This window comes from Malaya genurostris, chromosome 1, assembly GCF_030247185.1.
Source record: "Malaya genurostris strain Urasoe2022 chromosome 1, Malgen_1.1, whole genome shotgun sequence".
NCBI lineage: Eukaryota > Metazoa > Arthropoda > Insecta > Diptera > Culicidae > Malaya > Malaya genurostris.
In genome coordinates this window covers 88,691,062-88,711,289 of record NC_080570.1, presented here as the reverse complement: position 1 = coordinate 88,711,289, position 20,228 = coordinate 88,691,062, and the positions used below count along the sequence as shown (strand labels likewise).

At 37.4% G+C, this 20,228-nt stretch overlaps 1 protein-coding gene across 4 annotated transcripts in view; it reads right to left on the bottom strand.

Moving 5' to 3' along the window:
* Positions 1–1,916: 1,916 nt before the first annotated feature.
* LOC131440669 (syntaxin-binding protein 5) overlaps positions 1,917–20,228 on the bottom strand; it is a 444,075-nt gene continuing 425,763 nt past the window's right edge. For all 4 annotated transcript variants that reach the window (XM_058612147.1, XM_058612149.1, XM_058612148.1 and 1 more), the window contains one exon: positions 1,917–2,466. The gene's annotated coding sequence lies outside the window, so the exon portion shown is untranslated. The remainder of the gene's footprint in view (positions 2,467–20,228) is intronic.

The following is a 20,228-nucleotide window of genomic DNA, read 5'->3' as shown; positions in this document are numbered from 1 at the left end:
GTTATATTCACAATTGAACTGATACAACTATGATGTTCCTCGAATTGAAACCACTAATACGCATACTTGACTGCACAGATGATTAACAGAAGTATCAAAAGAAACACATATCTGTTTTCATTTTTTCCAGTAATCCTTAATACATGTTTGCTTGTTAATTGGTGAAAACATTATGAATTTAGTGAACATTTATGCATCATAGCTACGAGCCATTAATAAAGTATATCAGTTCCATCCATTATGGAAAATATAGTTGCGTCGTATGAAAACAGATACGAACTATGTTTACCAAGCTTTATTTTACGTTTCATCTTCGACCAAGAATTTTGTACATTTATGATTATTCTCTATTGCAAAGAGTTTCCATTAAAATTTATAGAGTAGAGTTGACATAATTATGGAATCACATTCGTTTTTCCCTGCGGAACAAGACGAGACTCAAAGAAAATGTGCTTACGTATCACGCCACCCGTAGTAAACTAGCGACCCATGCTTTATCCCGCAGCGACAGTTGGCCGAAAATAACTTTGAATGCAAAAACCGGATAAATATATTTGTTTTGGAAGAACCGGTTAAGTTTTTGTCCGGTTTTTGCATTCAAAGTATATTTGTCCGGTTCTTGCAATAAAAATGTTTTTAAACGGTTTTTGCATTTAAAAGTCCGTGTCCGACTTTTGCGCTCAATGTTTTTATCCGGTTTTTGCATTCAAAAATACTTAAACGGGTTTTCCAAACTAAGTTGCACTTATCCGACTTTTGCTTTCAGCCGTTCATATGATAGTATGATTGTTATGAGAAAGGCATCATTACACCACTAGGTGGATTAAAACCTTTTTTTATCTTTCCTTTCTCTAATAGATAACGAGGAAACGTTAAAATTGATACATAGGGGAAGATGGGGTAAAACGCATCCCCGAGGCATAATGCACCTTTTCCTTTACTCAAAAGTTAACAATTTTCACTGAAATTTTATTGAAACTGAAAGTCCGCCATAACAACGCATTACTATGAAATTTTGGTAGCAATGGTTCAATCATATCTGGAGAAATTTTAAATAACCAATTATGTCTCTGTTATAAGTAGTTTTTTGATGTTCGTTCCGTTCGTTTGGGTGAGGAAGAAGATTTTAATTATGTAACCAGTGAACTTCTTTGCCAATCATTCGGGTTTCTAAAATTAGTTCTAATACAGACGATGTATTTGTAATTTTATAGAAAAATCGTCAAATTTATCGTCTCATATTTTTGGGGACAAAACGTCCCGAATTGTGTGAGGCCAAATGCTCAAGAATTCGCTTAACATAACAGTTATCAATTTAATGAATAATAGTGAACAATCTTCCCCCTGGCAAATATTTCGTCAACGAAAAGTCTAAAGCTTTCCTTAAAGAAGAAGAAGAAGCTTTATGAGGGTGCATTTTGCATTTTTTTTTTGGTTGTCATAAGTTTTAATCCGTTGTTTTGATGGATGTTTACCCGTTGTTTAAGATCATCCTGCCTCTATGTTCAGATAATCGTCACTTCGCGTAATTTAGAATGTATATTTTTCATGTTTTCCACGATCGGGCGTCATGCCCTGCATATATTTCAATAGACAATTTTTAAGGGGTTCAGAAAATAAGATATATAATGTATTTTTCAATGTATTAAGCGAATATTTGTACGTAATTTTGACAAATAATTATTACGGAAGATAGTCATGCATGAAAATCTTCCGTTTTATTCTCTATAGTTAAGATATAGCTACATTTTCTTAGGGGTGCATTTTACCCCAATTTTAACGTTTCCTCGTTCACTTCGCTGTAAGGATATTTTATTGATGGGTGCAACCTGAGGGGTTTGTTATAGACTTCCATATATATTTTCATCTTACGTGCAAATATCAAGTGTGATATAATGAATGAAACCTTGGAGAAATTCGAAATAATTATGAGTTTATTATATTATATAAAATATGTAATTTATCTAGACAAAGCAAATTTTTTATATACATCATTTTGCATTATTGCATACTTATTTAGATCCTGATTTAATGGTTAAATGATTTTTAGCAGCAGCATGAATATTATATTGTCAAGCAATATGTTAATGGACTCTGACATAAAAAAACACTTACGAAATTGGATTTATTTACAATCGAAGCATTGTACATTACATAACGGGAAAAGTTTTATTAGTTTTTTAAAATGATTTAACAATACATATACCTATAAAAACTCAATGCTTCAGATTTATTTATCTTGGACAAAAAATAACTTGATTTAGAAACTCTGGTTCCATGATGTACTTATTTATAATTTGGATTTGGTACCACATACGCCGGAAATGTGTATACTTTTTGTATTGTATTATTGTATTCGTATTGAATTAATCGTTCCATCCTGATGTTTCGAATAATTCGACGCTATTCATGTAGACTTTGTGGATGATACGCACACGCCCTGTCTATCATCATTCGCACACAGATCTGAAAAAAACACACATGAAACAATATTTCATTAGAATAACATAACTTCAAACTATTTTATTCCAAAGATGAAATTGAAACAATATTGACAATATGGTATTCACCGCTTAAAGCTATAATTTACAGATTATTGCAAAAGGGGAAAGGGTTTATAGTTTTCAAAAATATTCTGAAAACTACGTATGTAGGAAAATGATTCTTTTCCAGTTCGCTTACTCGTCTAATTCATGATAGACATAAGTCTATCTGATAGACAGCAGAAGTGAAAAACGACAGTAATGTGAACAAGAAGATGCATTTGAGATGAGTAAAGCTAACGAAGCCAATTAATATTGCTATTCAGTATTGTGGCATTTTAGCTACTCTAAATGGAATAGAATTTTAGCTAAAATAAAATGCATCTCGACCCAACGAAAATTTATAAAATACAGCTAATCGAACCTAGGTGTTTCTTATACATACAGTTACTATATCAACGCGAAGGTGTGCGGTCTTACATGTCAGCTGATAAATGTTCGGACTGAATATTGGAGAACGTTTAGTGTCAGTTGGATCGTAGCGTTAAACATCATACCAATTCATTTGACCTTCTCCGTTGATTGTTAGAAAATTCATAACGCAATTGATTTATTCATCAAACAAATGTAGACTACAGACAAAAAAAAAATACAATGGCTATACTATTCATTACTTGCATGTCCGGTCGCACTAGTTGTTCAACATAAACTGCCACGCACTGATGAGTCAAAGATGAAACGCAAAATTAAATATTTTTTCATATGTTTTCATAGCTCAGGATGTAGTCGCATAATTTGTCTAATTTTTACGATAACACGGTACTTTACTTAAAGGCGCCTTTTCAAAGTTTATCCAAAGTGCCAAGAATGGGTAGAACTTAATATTCAATATCCCTTCTTGTATTCAACGCAGCTACATAATTTATCTCTATAACAACAAAAGTATGATCAACAATTTATGATAAAATTATGAGTGGTATGAGATAACAAGTAATTCAGAATTCTAATTTTCTAAAATGTTTGGTATAAACGAGCATCAAGGAGTAAAACTCATGACAAATGTGTTTTTCTTTTACTGTTATAATTTTGTGCGTCTATAAATCAATTATTTGTTAATGGCTAATTTGAACATATGTAGCAACATCGTTTAAGTATTTTAATAGTACATAATTGAAAATTTGTTTTAATTAGACACATGTTTTCACGAGCATGTTGATATGATGTAATCCCCTTGAGTCCTCTAGTTTTGACCGTTACTTTACTACTTTTATTTCATTCAGCTGCAATTCAGCTTTTGTCGGTGTAAAGAGGTCATACATGACAAAAATTCCGCACAGTTTGAACCTTTGCACATACGCCGGTAGGAGCACGCCGTACTCCTAGCAACGAAAGTTGCCATGGAGACATTCCGACGAACGAATAACCGTTCAAGATCAATAAGCTTACAGCGATCTATGTAACTAGGAAGATTAGTGGGATCTCTCCATAGTAGGTTACGCAGGGCAAATCTAACAAATTAATGTTGAATAGCTTCGATCCGATCAATGTCGATTTGATAATGGGTTGACCAGACAACAGCTGAATATTCAAGCGTCGAGCGGACTAGAGCACAATATAATGCTTTAAGACAATGTACATTGACAAAGCTCTTGGTAATGCGAAAGACGAAACCTAAAAGCTTGGAGGCCTTAGAGATCACATAATCGATATGACTTTTGAAATTCAACTTGGTATCAAGAACGATACCTAAATATTTAACGGTAGACTCTCGTTGCAGTACAATCTGCGAAATGTTATAGTCGTAGCTAAATAGCGAGTGTTTGCGAGTAAACGACGTAACGGAACATTTCGAGGCATTTAAAACCATTCTATTGTCGTTACACCAGTTCACGCATGATTCAAGCTGTGACTGTAAAAATATAGTGTCGTCGAGCGATCTTACTAGATGATATAGCTTAAAATCATATGCGACAGATAGTTTGTGGCAGTTGAGATCATTGAGGTAGAGCAAGAATAAAAATGGTCCCAAGTGACTGCCTTGAGGGACTCAAGAACCTACAGTAAGCGGTGTTGTAATGCATTCACCGATTTTCAATATGATTGAAGCCAGTTGAGTAAAGATCCACTGCATCCAAGTTTGTCGAGTTTAGCAACCGCAATTTGGTGGCTGCGGAGAAATCCGTATAGATAGCGTCAACTTGAATGCGCGCTTCTATGGATCGAATTATAAAAGATGTATAAGACAATAAGTTCGTTGTAGTTGATCGTTTTGGCATAAAACCGTGTTGTGTTTCCGAGATGAAGTCCAGAGCTATATTTTCAAGTAACTTAAACACAGCGCATAGTGCGGCTATCCCACGATAATTAGATACATCAGCTTTATTTCCCTTCTTGAACACAGGAAAAATATATGATGTTTTCCAAATATCCGGAAAAGTTCCTGAATTGAATGAGATATTAAACAGCATCAACAGTGGAATCAGAAGGCTGTTCGAGCACTTTTTCAATACAAAAGAAGGAATACCATCAGGACCAGCGTTAGAAGATAGTTTCATTTTAGAACACGCTTTGTTAGCTGTCGTTATGATTGGATGAAGGCCAATCGGGGAACGACGAGGAACAGTAATGATAACTTCGGAGATCTGATCATTCGATAAGGTTTCATCAGAAAATACATTGCTGAAATGTGATTTAAATAGGTTACAAATGTTAGGCAACACGGATGATTCCACGTCACCAAGAAACATCTGGTTGGGTAGTCCTGATCCCTTTCTCTGTTCGTTCACGTAGTTCCAGAAGCTTTTAGGGTTGATTTTTAAATTATTTTGTACACGAAGGAGATGGGAATGAAATATCATTTTATTCAGTCGCTTATAACGATTGTTGAGGAACATATAATAAGATCTCAAATGGAGCGAAAGATGCTTCGATAGTTTTCTTAGAGCAAAACGATTAGCACGCTTATAACGTTTTAGGGTCAGATTGGACCATGAGGGCTGAACAGATTCACGTCGAATGTTTTTGGGTACAAATTGATCGATAGCATACGAAATTATATGGGACCACAACGTAGCAATGGGATTGCAATCGCTATTAGTAAACAGACTTCTCCAGTCTAGCGACAGCAAAAACTGATTCATTGCCTCGAAATTTCCTCTCTTGAAATCGTAATATGTGCCTTAAGAAACGTTATTAAAAACGGTTGGCGTGTATGCAGGTATAGTGATTTGGAGAGGAGGGTGATGACGACACATTTTAACCAGTGGCGAAGGATCAATGGATATGGAACAAGTACTCGACAATTCATAACTGGCGAAGCAAAGATCCGAAAGGCGATTATTGCTGTTATTGTTATCATTTAGCTGAACTAAAAATGCAATGTTGTAATCGTCCAGGAGTCGTTATGTAGTATGCATTTTAGATGAACATGAAGCATCCGTATAAAGATATTTACAAGAACCCCGAGCCCATTTAATACCAGGTTGGTTGAAATCACCTAAGATCATAATTTTGTCATTTAAACTTAATTTATCGCTTATCAATGAAAGAGAACTTAAGTGTTGTTCGATTAGATTCAAATCATTCACGCGATCAGGCGGAAAGTAAATCACGCAAATGTACAATGTGAAGTGTGTGAACGAAAGAGCGACCCAAACTTGCTCAACATTTTCACAGTTTGAGAGAGACATCAAGCGAGAATTGAATTTGGAGCGACGGGTAATGAGAATACCACCACCGCTCTTTTTCAAACTGTTTTCGTCATTGCGATCAAGTCGGTATACGGAGTGGGAGTTGCTGAAAATCTGCCTGGTTAACGTGTTATCATTTAACCAGGTTTCAGTAAAAGCATAGATATCATACGCAGCATCAGAACAGGCCAAATAGTAGTCCGCGAGAGAACGGTTCATTCCTCCAATATTCTGATAATAGTTGCTCAGACCAGTGTCTCAAGGGTGTGCGGGAGTGAGGGGTTAGACGAGTGAGACGTGTAGGAGCTGGAAACAACCGAGGTGATTGATGGTACTGTAGTGTAAGAAGCATTTATGTTCGCGTTGTTTGCTTGCGACGAAATAAAACGCTGTCGTGTGGTAAGTCCGTAGCCGTGAAATTCTCTTACAGTGTTGTCTGAAGCAGCGGGCAAACAAAAGGCAGATGTAACTGCAGAGTTATGCTTGTCGAATTTGTACTAATGGTAGTAGCAGTGTTGGTTCGTGGTAGCAACGGATATATATTGACAGTGCCAGCGGTAGAGTTCATATAAGTCGTTGTTGAATAGTTAGTTTGAGTATTTGGGAAATGAGTTGTATCGGCAATGGTGGTTGACGGTGCTGATTGCACCTCTGTAGAAGTTGGAAGTGGAGGCGGATCGATGTCATTGGTGTAGTTGTTAGTTGTAGTTCGAAATCACGGCGACGGAAGATTGACGTGTTGAATAGCGATGCTGTCGACTGGTGGCATAGGTGTTGTGATCACAGTGGCATTGTCATCAGCGGAGAAGGTTATGAGATTGGTTGAACGATTGTTATTATTCGTATCAGAAACGAGCGGTATTATAGAATTTGAAGTAGATATGTTTGACAATGAAGCGTCGACTCTCGGAATTTTGTCCGGCACATCCTAGGCAAGCCCTTCAACTCGCAGTTACCGGGGGAGGGGTCGTCAAGCCCTTAGACATAGTTGCAGCTGCTTGTAAAGGAAATAAGACGGCTCAAACGTAGTGCTGCTAAATTTCAACCGCTGTGCAGCACCGCAGCAATTACTGCATCAGTCGGTTGTAGAATGAAGCACAGACGTCGTTATCTTCTCAGACCCCTATCGCATCCCCGTCGACAATTGTAACTGGGTAGCGGACGGATCCGGGTCAGCGGCCATCAGGACCAAGGGTCATTATACAATTCAGGAAGTGGTGACAACGCATGCCGAGGGAGTAGACATTGCGAAGATATATGTCGTATACTATTGCAGCTGCTACGCCCACAGCGGTGGTCTATAGACCAGTTCACCCAATTGGTCGACAGGCTGATCCTAGACCTTGTTGGTAAAAAAACAGTCCTGATAAGTTAATATATCAAAGCATGGGTAACGGTGTGGGGTAGTTGCCACACTAACCAGAGAGGGCAGACGCTGCTAGAGGTACTCGCCAAGCTAGTCGTGGTACTGGGGAACGACGGTGCCAAAAGTACCTTCCAGCGGAACGGAGCCGACGTGACTTTTTGCAGTCACGGCCTGGCCGGAGACAAACTGGAGAGTGGAAGATAGCTATACCCATAGCGACCACCTAATCATACGCTACACGATTGGTAGCCTAGCGAGGTACAGAAGTAGGAGAAATGGCCACGGAACCCGAGCGTGGAAGGTTGTAGACTTCGACCGTGAAACGTTTAGTGCAGCTCTCGCATTGGAGAACCACACAGCGAACATAGATGGAGAAGAGCTGGCTTGGGGCAGCCGCTTTACCAATAGGAAAGGACAGACGTTACTGGAGGCCCTCGCCAAGTTAGACATCGTGTTAGCGAATGATGGACTGAAAAGTACCTTCCAGCAGAACGAAGTCGAGTCGTTTACCGACATGACTTTCTGTAGTCCCGGCTTAGCCGGAGATCTTAATTGGAGAGTTGATGATGGCTACACCCGCGAAACGAAAGGCTCAAACGAGGACCAACAGACCACCGGTCTACTGGTGGAACGAGCAAGTTGCACGCCTTCGCGCATCCTGCCTCAGGGCTAGAAGAAGGATGCAAAGAACTCGATCAGCGAAGATGAGGATGGAGAGGAGAACGGCGTTCAAAACGGCACTAGCACTAAACAAGGCCATCAGGGCAAGCAAAAGAGCCTGTTTCGACCAGCTATGTGAGGGAGCCAACTCCAACCCATGGGGCGATGCCTACAGGATGGTAATGGCCAAAACGAGAGGGGCGCTGGCACCCCCTGAACGTAATCCGACGAGGTTGAAGGGAATCATAACGGTTCTCTTTCCCCATCACGACACGCCCCCCTGGCAGCCAGCCCCGCTACCAGCGAACGAAGTTGAAAATGTGCGAACGAGGAGTTGCTCACTGCGGCGAGATCGCTCGATACAAAGAAAGCCCCGGGGCTAGATGATATTCCGAACGTGGTTCTAAAGGCGGCTATAATGACAAAACTGGACATGTTCAGGGAGGTCATACAGAGAAGGAAGACGTGCAGTGCTACAGCATGCGAGGGGACAGGAACGCCCGTAGGGCCTCCAAAGCCGCTTCTATACGCAGATGGCAACAAGAAAGGGGCAGCTCAATCAAGGGTAGGTGGACACATCGGCTCATACCTAAAGTCTCGAGTTGGTTAGATAGACCTCACGGAGAAGTAAACTTCGGCCTAACGCAATTCCTCACGCGAAGTGAACTTCGGCTTAACGCAAAAACTAACGCGTTCGGCCACGCGACATCCCTTGTATGTCCTGGCTACCCAGACGAGATCGAGACGGCAGAGCACGTCTTTTTCGCATGTTCACGTTTCGCGGCTCAAAGGAGTGAGCTACTGGAGGCATGTGGCATTAACACCACACCGGAGAACCTGAACCAGAGAATGTGCCACTGCGTAGAGAACTGGAACGCACTGTCGACCGCGGCATCCCAAATTACGGGCATATTGCAGCGGAAACGGAGTGCGGAGCCGCGACCGCTAGTCGCTTGCAACCGTAGTAGGCTCAAGAGGGATCAGTGAATAAACGTCGGTCCGGTAGAACCTCCTTCGCCGGGGAGCTCTTCGTCGGAGTAGTCTAGATCCTTCGTCGGGGACTAGACGAGTAGTACGTAAAACTGTTAGGATCGTCGGGCCGCCAGTGAACCGAAAGCTATCCTCCAACCGGAATCACTGGATCGACCCAGGCATCCTCTCGGTCGGGCGTTGACGGGTATCGAAAGCGTCGGTTTCGGGAGAGCCTCCTTCGTCGGGGAACTCTCCGCCGGTGTAGGCTAGATCCTTCGTCGGGGGCTAAAGTCGAGTCGTCGAGGCGCCAGCGAACCGGAAGCCATGCTCCAACCGGAATAGCCGGATCGACCTCGGCATTCTTTCGGGTGTCCTGTGTGGTGTAACAGAAAACTCGGTGTTGGGAGAATCTCGTTCGCCGGATGAAGTTGAATTGAATTTAGTTTGAGCTTTTGGAACTTCAATAAAGTAATGATTTAAATTATATAAGCCTATATATATATTTCCCAAAACAATTTTAGGGTTTACATTCGATAGTGTTCTAGTCGATTAGTTCTAAGCTGGTAGAATATATAACTAATTGAACTAATCATCGCTTAATTTGAAACCCTGAATGTTATTGATTCATCTGCTATAATCAGATCAATTGTAGAAAGATTTTTCATAGAAGATAAATTAGTTAAGCTATTGGAAATAAAACTGGTTTAAAACCAGCGGATAGTTCATCATGAAGAAATCGTACCTCCTGATTATTTTTCTGATTCCTCTACGAGCATTTAGAATCCTATTAGAAAAAAACAGATCGATATATTGTGCATTTTAACAGTTATCATTTGATTTATTTGCCATCAACACATTGAAATCGTAAACATTGTACATACATACATTAGAAAAAATGATGTTTTAAAAGAGCAAGTCGTGGCAGCCGAACGGTTTTCCGAAATCTTAGGTATACATACATCTAATGATTTTAAATTCAGTTCTATTACTTAAAAATTTCAAATTTTTGGTCTGACAGGACTTTGCTAATAATTGGTTTTATGGTTTTCATCACAATCACAGCCTGATAATTCATCTGAGGGTAACGTTCATTGAACAGATGTGCTTATAAGCGACATAATTTAAACAGTATATGTCCATATTACAATTTATTGTACCATGGCCGAAGCCCTGGCAATGACGATATTATGTTAGATTCGCTGTGTCATCCTCAGTGTTGGTGATTGATCGGCGCTGTGAGGAATTTAGCAAGAGAGAATCGCAAGTTGATAATTATCGCAGATAATTCGACTTGATGATTCTCAAACTAGGTTAAAATATACAATATTTCAAAACCCGGGTCTGGAGCATTCACAACTATTTTCATAGATACAACTTATTCAAAGGTTATATGCACATAATTAGAATAAGCGGCAATAGTAAAATGATGATGCCCGTATAGAATCGGATCGAAAACGAGAATAAGCGACCGTTTGTTGCTTCAGAGAGAATTCCCACAGCAGCGTGCTAACCCGTGATGCTCAAACAGCTCATCGAGAGAAATTCGCTCTCGCACTGGTGTCCATTCTATGTTAAATGAACCATGACAGTGTTTTGTTGCAATGATTTAATATTGTGAAGAGTTAGTAGAAAGCGTTCTTTGATACGATAAAAGCCATCCTTGGCTATCATGCCGTTTATAATTTTCCTGCCGAAATGATTTGAAGTTGCAAGCATAGATTGTTGTTGTTTTTTCCGAGTGGTAAGCGCCCGTTTTTGGGATTGTTGTTTTTTATTGATTTATTTTCAATCGTATGTATACCAAAAAAATAATAAAAACAGTCATGTGCACTCGAAAAATCGGTTACGTGTAACCAAAACCCCTAAATGACTTGAAAAAGGCTTTATGCTTTTTTTATATGCACATGTTATAATGAATATTTTTTATTTATACATCGAAATGCTTGGAAAGTAATTGAATCCTGAATTAGCGGGCCTATTACAATGATCCTTTTTTACATGGGATATCTGTTTAAAGTTTAAATTAGAAAATATTTACAAAAAAAACCTAAACAGGGGCAATTTGAGCCTATTCCAAAAACCAGGAATTTTTTTTCAAAAAACCGGGAAAACCGGGAAATTGAATTCGGCAATTCACTTGCCACCCTGTAAGTGTTCCGAAACGTTGAAAATGTTAGAAAAGGCCTTTGGTGAATCGTGTCTAGGAAAAACACAGGCATACGAGTGGTATAAACACTTCAAAGGTGGTCGTACAAACTTGGATCATGATGGGATCCCTGGGCGTCCAACAACATCTGTTACTGAAGAAAACATTGAATCGGCGAAGCAAAATGTTGCAAAATCGTTCTGTACCGATTAGAGAGATTGCTGTGTTGTTGGGCATCTCTTATGGATCAGCTGAACACATTTTAGCTGATGTTATGGGTGTGAAACGGGTCGCTTCTCGGCTGGCGCCAAAAAAGCTAAATTTCACGATAATGCGCCGGCTCACACAGCGTTGGTTGTGTCGCAGTTTTTGGCCAAAAACTCAACCAATATCATCAACCAAGCACCGTACTCTCCAGATATGGCCCCGTGTGACTTTTTCCTCTTCCCCAGACTCAAATTGCCATTGCGGGGAACGCGTTTTGAAACCATAGAGACCACAAAAGAGAATTCGCTGCGTGAACTAAAGGCCATACCTTCGGCGGCCTATAAACCTTGTATGGAAAATTGGATCAAGCGTTGGCATGCATTTATTAAAATTGAAATTTTGCGTTTTATAATAAAATTCCGGTTCTTTTTTTATCATAAGGTATTTCAGTTGTATTGCAATAGGAGTGGTTCTGTGTGAATCTTAATAAAAGACCTAATCAACGGTTTTTTTACCTTTCTATATACAAATGCTATGAAGATACTGCGAAAACCGACTTATCAACCCAGGCCAGGAGTGTCGTTTGAAATATATCATTCGATTCAGGCTATCGATATCAGTAAATGTTCATGCGTATTCGTGTGAGTACTCGAGGAAAAATTGCATCCAACTTTGAAGGGATTAAAACAGTTTTCGGTGAGCAGTTTCATGTGGCAGGTTCTTTCGTGTATAAATGGAAAGGGGTCGTTCTGCGTTCGCTTTTGACTTCAGAATGTCGATTTATTTTTCCGCATTTTAGTTTTATTGAATATACAATTTTTATCTGTGTACGTGTAAATTCAACGAAAAGTCTTGAGACTTGACAATTACATGTATCGAAAAGGTTTTAATAATAATTATTTGGAGGAGGCTAATGTTTAATAAACATCGCTCGACCCGCAGCGATGGTAAGAGCAATTGAAGTTATTTATTTTCCTTAGCGCGAAGCGGATAATCCACCCCATGGTTTTAAGTGGTTGTATTCATTGCGTTACTTTGCTTGTGCGCTGTAAGCAATTCAAGTATTTAAGATAGGAGGACCGTTTTTAGTACCGAGCATAATTTCGCTCATATCGGTCCAACTCATAAAATATTTAAAGTTAATGATTTGTAAAGTGCCGATGCATCAAATCAAACGACTGAATGTGCTACGATGTATGCCTGGTTTTCATACAAAGTATTCTCAAGAAGATGTTTACAATGGAGCTACATTGTGTCGAACTGAATTGTAATATTGAAATTGTTCTGAGGGATTAACGTGGAAAACGTGGTGGTTTTGTAATTCCGCCACACTTTCCCCGTAAAAAAATGAAGAAGTTTACGGAGTCATTTTCGATTAATAAAGAGGTCTGGTCTCAAGAAATCTATTACAATACTAGCTGACCCGTCGAACTTCGTCTCGTCTGAAATTATATTTTTGAATCTATCTTTTCAAACAGCAGAACTGTCAAACGTTATTATTTCACTGATTACTTGGCCTACAATAAACGAATTACGACAAATTGATATTTAACATATTAACCTCGGCCCAAAGGTCATCAAAAATTATTGTGAACATGTTAAAAGCTTTTGTTACGCAAAAATGAAACAAATGCAACGATCGACATCTCATCCTTTGAGTCAGTGCATTGAACAGAGATGGTAGATCTCTCTCAAACTAATGGTTTCGACATGAAGCGTGGAGCAGAACTGATCAGGATAAATACATTAAATTGATGATTCTGCAAATTTCCAAAAGCTGCCTTCGCGACTTGTTTGTCATTGCAAGTTAAGGCTTAATTGTAGACTGAAGACGTTTAAAAATTTAATAGTAAATCCTTGGGATTATCGGATAAAATTGTTTGGAGCGATTTTCCACCAACTGCTTCACCGCTAGTCTGATGATAGTCGTGTTTGATGAATGTTCGTAGCATGACAATTACAGGATTAATCTTCAATTAACAATTTACCGATAAAATTAAACATTCTTCTTTCCATTCTTGTGTCCTTTAACTTTTACATGAACACTGAATTCGTTTAATGATTGTATCAATAGTTGTCTCATTAGTCGAGTCACCACATCATTTTGCGTAGTACTCGATCTACAATTAACGAATGGTTGAGTTCGGTCCTGTTGAACCATATCAGACAAAATTATATGAAAAATGTGCAATTTTTCTGTTCTAGCGGAGTGAACATGAGGAGTGATTATACCAGTATTCTTCTTATCGTTCAAGCCAATGAATAAAACGTTTCTACTCCACATTTACATTTGGTAATTGGTCAAGTAATGCAATGTTTTGAAAATGGAATGATTTGGCTTAAGCAGTTTACAAATGTAATGAATAGCATCCTAAGCAGTCCGCTTTTAAGTAACCCATCCTTGAAAATGTACCCGAAGCGACTGAATGAACTGTAGCATGCTAAATGAAAAAATCTCTATATTTTACCTCATTATTTCAACAGCAGAATCCTATCTTTGATTCGTATAATAAATCGTTCCATAATTTGATTTGTTCCACTCAAGCCCACGATGGCCAACATTATTCATCTGTTTACACAATTAATCTACTGGTAAACTATATCAGAATGTTTTATCCTGCTTACGGTATAGCAAGAACAGTCATATAAGTCATTTGGCAAGCAATAATTTTGGTATCCAATTAAGCAAGTGGCTCGAAATGATTGATCGCATGGATCAAACATGCAAGTCTCCACCCAAAAATGCTCGTTGCGCGCCAAACGATTTCCCAATGATCTAGTATTCTTTTCTTCAACAGCGAAATACTGAGCATTTTGTTGCTCGCCAAACATCAATCAATCTAGCAATCATTGGCGACTTTTTCAGTGGAAAATTCCATTGTCCATACTAAATAACTTTATTGGTTTTTCCCACTTTTCCGGTAAGTTTTCCTAATTTTTTTGATGTACAAACCCGGTGGGGGTAAAAACTGATCAAACGAAAAAAAAAGCATCTCAATCCGTCCATCCGTTCTTACGTGATGCGATTACAAAGAATGATCTCTGCATTTTTATATATATATAGATAGATAGATTGTGTGAAGTGTAATGTGTTTTACAATGTTTTGATTTTTCTTCTGTGATATAATTCCAGGATTTTGATTTTATCATATTATTGTATAATGGTTCATAGTGTAATTTGTGTGATATGTGATAATATTTTTGTATTTGATTACAATTTAACAATTTGATTTTTGTGAACTGTATGAGTTTGCTTTGTTTCTAGGTTTTCTATTGTTGCATTTGGGTGATCTATGCTTTTTACTATATAAGGACCTTTGTAAATTTTGTCTAATTTTGTTCTATTGTGATTTTCTAACATTACTTTATCATTTATTTGAATGGAAGAGGGTTTTGATTTATTTTCTTGATCTGAGTTTCGTTTAGTTTACTTACTTTCAACGCTGCAGTTTTTAATTTGTACTTTAATTCTGAATAGTATTCATCATAATTATATATCGGTTCTACGAATTCTGGGTTTTTCAATTCGTTTGGTACTGATGCTGTTTTCCCAAAAATCAGTTCAAAAGGTGTGTATGGGAAGTCAGTGTGAGGAGTTGTGTTGTAGCAAAACGCGTAGTAAGGCAGCCAGTCATCCCAGTCACTATGTGATTCGTTGACGAACTGTCTTACGTACTCATTCAGACATCGATGATTTCTCTCTAAACTTCCGATAGTTTGTGGGTGATACGGTGTCGAAAATTTTTGAGTAAATTTGAGAAATTCGTTAATTTTGTGGAAGACTTCATTTTTATATTCGGTGCACTGGTCTGTTCGTATAATAGACGGGGTTCCGTAAATTAGAATGCAGTGTTCGACAAAAGCTTTGGCTATTGTTTCTGCTTGTTTGTCTGGAATTGGTTTTACGTACGTATTTGACTTCGAAGTCGAATTCTTCGAGGTCTAAACGCATTCTTGTTAATTTTGAAGAAGAATTTTTCATCGAAAACAGATAAACCAGAATGGTCTGTGATCTGTTTTGACAAGAAACTTTCTTCCTTTAGAACTGCAAATGCACCGCTGGCCATTTTGGAAGCATCTGTGATTGCTTGTTAAAGTCGGGGAATTAGAAGTTTATTTTTAAGTGTTTGAAAGGATTTTTCGCATTCGGACGAAAAATCATTTTTTTTCTGAGTAGTTTGTGTAGAGGGTGTGCTATTTTCGCAAAATTTTCCATGAAGTGACGATAGTAGTTACAAAATGCTACGAATCTTCTGACTTCACCTGCATTAGTAGGGGTAGGATAATTTTTTGTTGCTGAGAATTTGGATGGATCTGGTAAAATACCTTTTTCCGATATGTGATGACAAAATAAGTCACTAATCACTTCCGAAAAAATTACATTTTGTTGGGTTTAGTTTTAAGTTATATTTTCTGAGTTGTTGAAAAACAATTTCTAAATTTTTCAAATGATGATTGATCGAACAGCGCACCACAATACTGACATCGATGTACAAGAACACACACTCTGGTGGTGAACCACTCAGAGCGATTGTCATCATACGTTGGAAGCTATTGGATGAAATGTTTAGTCCGAAAGGTAATCTGTTAAATTCGTAGTGGCCTGGGTTGGTGGTTCAATGCATAGGGCGCTGGTCTTACAAGCCAGTTGTCGTATGTTCGAACCCCGACCTGGAAGGATTCTTAGTGTCAGTAGGATCCATAGTACTAGCCGTGCAATGATTCTGTACACTAAGAATCGGCTGCGAAGTCTGTTGAAACAGAAGGCCAAATTCCACAAAAGGAATGTAATGCCAGGACTTTGCTTTGCTGTTGGACTCGAAAATGCTGTGTATTTTTTGAGTTTTCTTGTAATTCAATCTGATGAAAGCCTGACATCAGGTCGATACTTTGCTCGACCTAGATTATCAAGTATTTCATTGATTCTTGGTCAGGGAAATTTATCTGCAATAATTTTTTGTTTAATTGGCGAAAATCAATGACTAATCGCCATTTTTTGTCTTCAGTGTTTGATTTTTTCGGTACTAGTAAAAGAGGTGAGTTGTACGGGGATACGGAAGGTTGTATAATACTTTCATCAAGCATTTTATCAATTTGGTTATTTATTTCTTTTTTTGTGAACTTCAGGTGTTCGATAATTTTTTATGTATACTGGTGATTTATTTTCTAAATTAATTTCCTGTTTGTAGAATTTGTTTGCACTTATTGGATCGTCCATGAGTGCGAAAATGTCATTATATCTTTTGCATAGGTTTTATCTTGGGCATTAATTCGAATATTTTTAATATTAATCTAATATCAAATTTTGCATTCGTTGCTTAATTTTTTGTTTAGAATTTTAATTTTCGTTTCCTGCTGCTTCATAGTTGCTAGTTGGGATTACTTCGATTTTTTTCTAGTAAATCATTTAGAGAAATCTATGCAAAACTATCACTAGTATTCATAATATTAACATATTGGGCACCAGGACTGATTAGAGCGTTTAAATAATTCACTCCTGGCTTTATTTCACCGGATAGGATAACGCCATCCTCAGTGATATTTCTTAATTTTTTTTTTTTTTTTTTTTTTTTTTTTAAATAACTGTTCATTGGAATATGAGTTAAAATTAAATTATTAAGATTTAAATTGGGTGTTCAGCCACAAGTGGTGACTTTTCAGCCCTGTTATATATATATGATTTGGTTATTACCATGAAGACATTATTTGCTTCCGCAATTCTGAGATTATTGTGTAGGGAAAATTCTAAACCTACTTGTATTGTGTAATGGGGAAAAGGAACTTATATACTAACTTACTAACTAATACAGAGAGCGAATCGATTCAATTGAAGATTGCATCGATTTTTGTCGGAATTTGCTTATAATATTATGTGACATTACATCTAATGGTTCTATATTTGTGAGTCTGTGTAACTCATTTGTGCTAAACCAGGGAGGACGCTTCAAAATCATTTTCAGAATTTTATTCTGAATCCTTTGAAGCGTTTTCTTCCTGGTGGAACAACAACTTGACCAAATTGGTACCGCATAAAGCATGGCTGGTCTGAAAATTTGTTTATAAATTAACAGTTTGTTTTTTAGACAGAGCTTAGAATTTCTGTTAATAAGAGGATATAAACATTTAATATATTTATTACACTTTGCCTGGATTCCTTCAATGTGATCCTTGAAAGTGAGTTTTTTGTCATACGTTAAACCTAAGTATTTAGCTTGATCAGACCATGTCAATTCCAAGCCATTCAATTTAAGAATGTGATTATTGTTTGGTTTAAGAAAAGAAGCTCTTGGCTTGTGAGGAAAGATAATTAATTGCGTTTTTGCTGCATTTGGTTTAATTTTCCATTTTGACAGATAATCACTGAAAATATTTAAACTTCTTTGTAGGCGACTGCAGATCACTCTTAGATTTCTACCTGTGGCTAACAGACTTGTGTCGTCACAGAATAGCGATTTCTGACAACCAACGGGTAGATTTGGAAGATCAGAAGTGAAAATATTATACAAGATTGGAGCTACGCTCGAACCCTGCGGAACACCGGCTCGTACGGGTAGCAATTCAGATTTACAGTTCTGATAGCTAACCTGAAGAGTACGATCAGTTAAATAATTTTGAATCATTTTGATCAAATAAATAGGAAACTGGAAATTGGACATTTTTGCTATTAAACCTTTGTGCCAAACACTGTCGAATGCTTTTTCTATGTCTAGAAGAGCAACTCCAGTGGATAACCCAGAAGATTTATTTGATTTTAGCATGTTCGTTACTCTGACAAGCTGATGAGTAGTTGAATGTTCATGACGAAATCCAAACTGCTCTGGTAAAAAAATTGAATTCTCATTTATATGAGTCATCATTCTCAACAAGATAATTTTTTCAAAAAGTTTACTGATAGAAGAAAGTAAGCTAATTGGGCGATAACTTGATGTTTCTGCTGGGTTTTTATCAGGTTTTAGGATAGGAATTACTTTAGCGTTTTTCCATCTTTTTGGGAAGTAAGCTAATGAAAAACACTTGTTGAAAATTTTAACCAGGAGTCTCAAGGCAACATCGGGAAGATTTTTAATAAGAATATTAAAAATTCCATCATTACCAGGAGCCTTCATGTTTTTGAGTTTCCTAATAATTGATTTAATTTCATCAAAATTCGTCTCAATAATGTCATCGTGTGATAACACTTGGGTTGAAATATGATCATATTTCAGTGAGACTTCATTTTCAATAGGACTCACAACGTTTAAATTAAAATTGTGAACACTCTCGAACTGCTGAGCAAGTTTTTGAGCTTTTTCACCATTTGTAAGAAGTATTTGATTTCCTTCCTTGAGAGCAGGAATTGGTTTCTGAGGTTTCTTAAGAACCTTAGAAAGTTTCCAGAAAGGTTTAGAATATGGTTTAATTTGTTCAACTTCTTTAGCGAAATTTTCATTTCGCAAAAGAGTAAATCTATGTTTAATTTCTTTTTGTAAATCCTTAACTATGTTTTTCATAGCAGGATCACGAGAACGTTGATATTGTCGTCGACGAACATTCTTCAACCGAATGAGCAGTTGAAGATTGTCATCGATGATAGGAGAATTTAATTTAGTTTGAGCTTTGGGAACTGAAAGATTTCTAGCTTCGATAATATAATGATTCAAATTGTCAATTGCTGTGTCGATGTCCGCAGAATTTTCTAAAATAGTTTCATGATCCACATGATTTTCAATGTGAGATCTGTAATCCAACCAATTAGCTCTATGATAGTTGAAAATAGAACTAATTGGATTAATTATAGCTTCGTTGGAAAGTCTGAATGTTACTGGAAGATGATCTGAGTCAAAGTCAGCATGAGTAATCGGTTCACTACAAATGTGACTTTGATCTGTTAGAACCAGATCAATTGTAGACGGGTTTTTCATGGAAGAGAAACAAGTAGGATTACTGGGATGAAGAACTGTGAAGTAACCAGCTGAGAGTTGATTATGAAGTATTTTACCATTACTGTTATTTTGCCTACAATTCCACTGGACATGCTTAGCATTTAAGTCCCCTATTACGAAAAATTTCGATCGATATCTTGTAAGTTTTTGCAAATCGCCTTTAAAGAAATTTAATTGTTCGCCGGTGCATTGGAATGGCAAATATGCTCCAGCGATGAAATAAATTCCATGAATGGTTTCAACTTCGATTCCCAAGCTTTCAATAACTTTAGTATTGAAAGAAGGTAAAATTCGATGTTTAATTTGCCGTTGGACAAAAATGGCAACTCCACCACCCATTCCAGTAAACCTGTCAAATCGATGAACCACATAATGTGGATTACTTTTCAATTTTACATTTGGTTTAAGAAAAGTTTCTGTCACAATGGCAATATGAATTTTGTGAACTTTGAGAAAATTATAAAATTCATCTTCACTCGATTTCAAAGATCGAGCATTCCAATTTAAAATATTCAAATAATTATTTAACATCACTGTTAAATTTTAAATTCATTATAATATTATTTGCAAATTTCCATCCGATTTGAAATGCTTCAAAAAGTGATGAAGTTGAATTCATTTGGATGATCATTTGAAAAAGTTGATCTTGTAGGTAGATCATTTTATTTTCAGTTATATCGCCTAAATCGACTTCATTTAAATAGGCGAATGGCATTGAAGGAATATTTGTAGGTAGACTGCCATTAGAAGATGATTTGGCCGGCCTACCTATTAATAAATTGT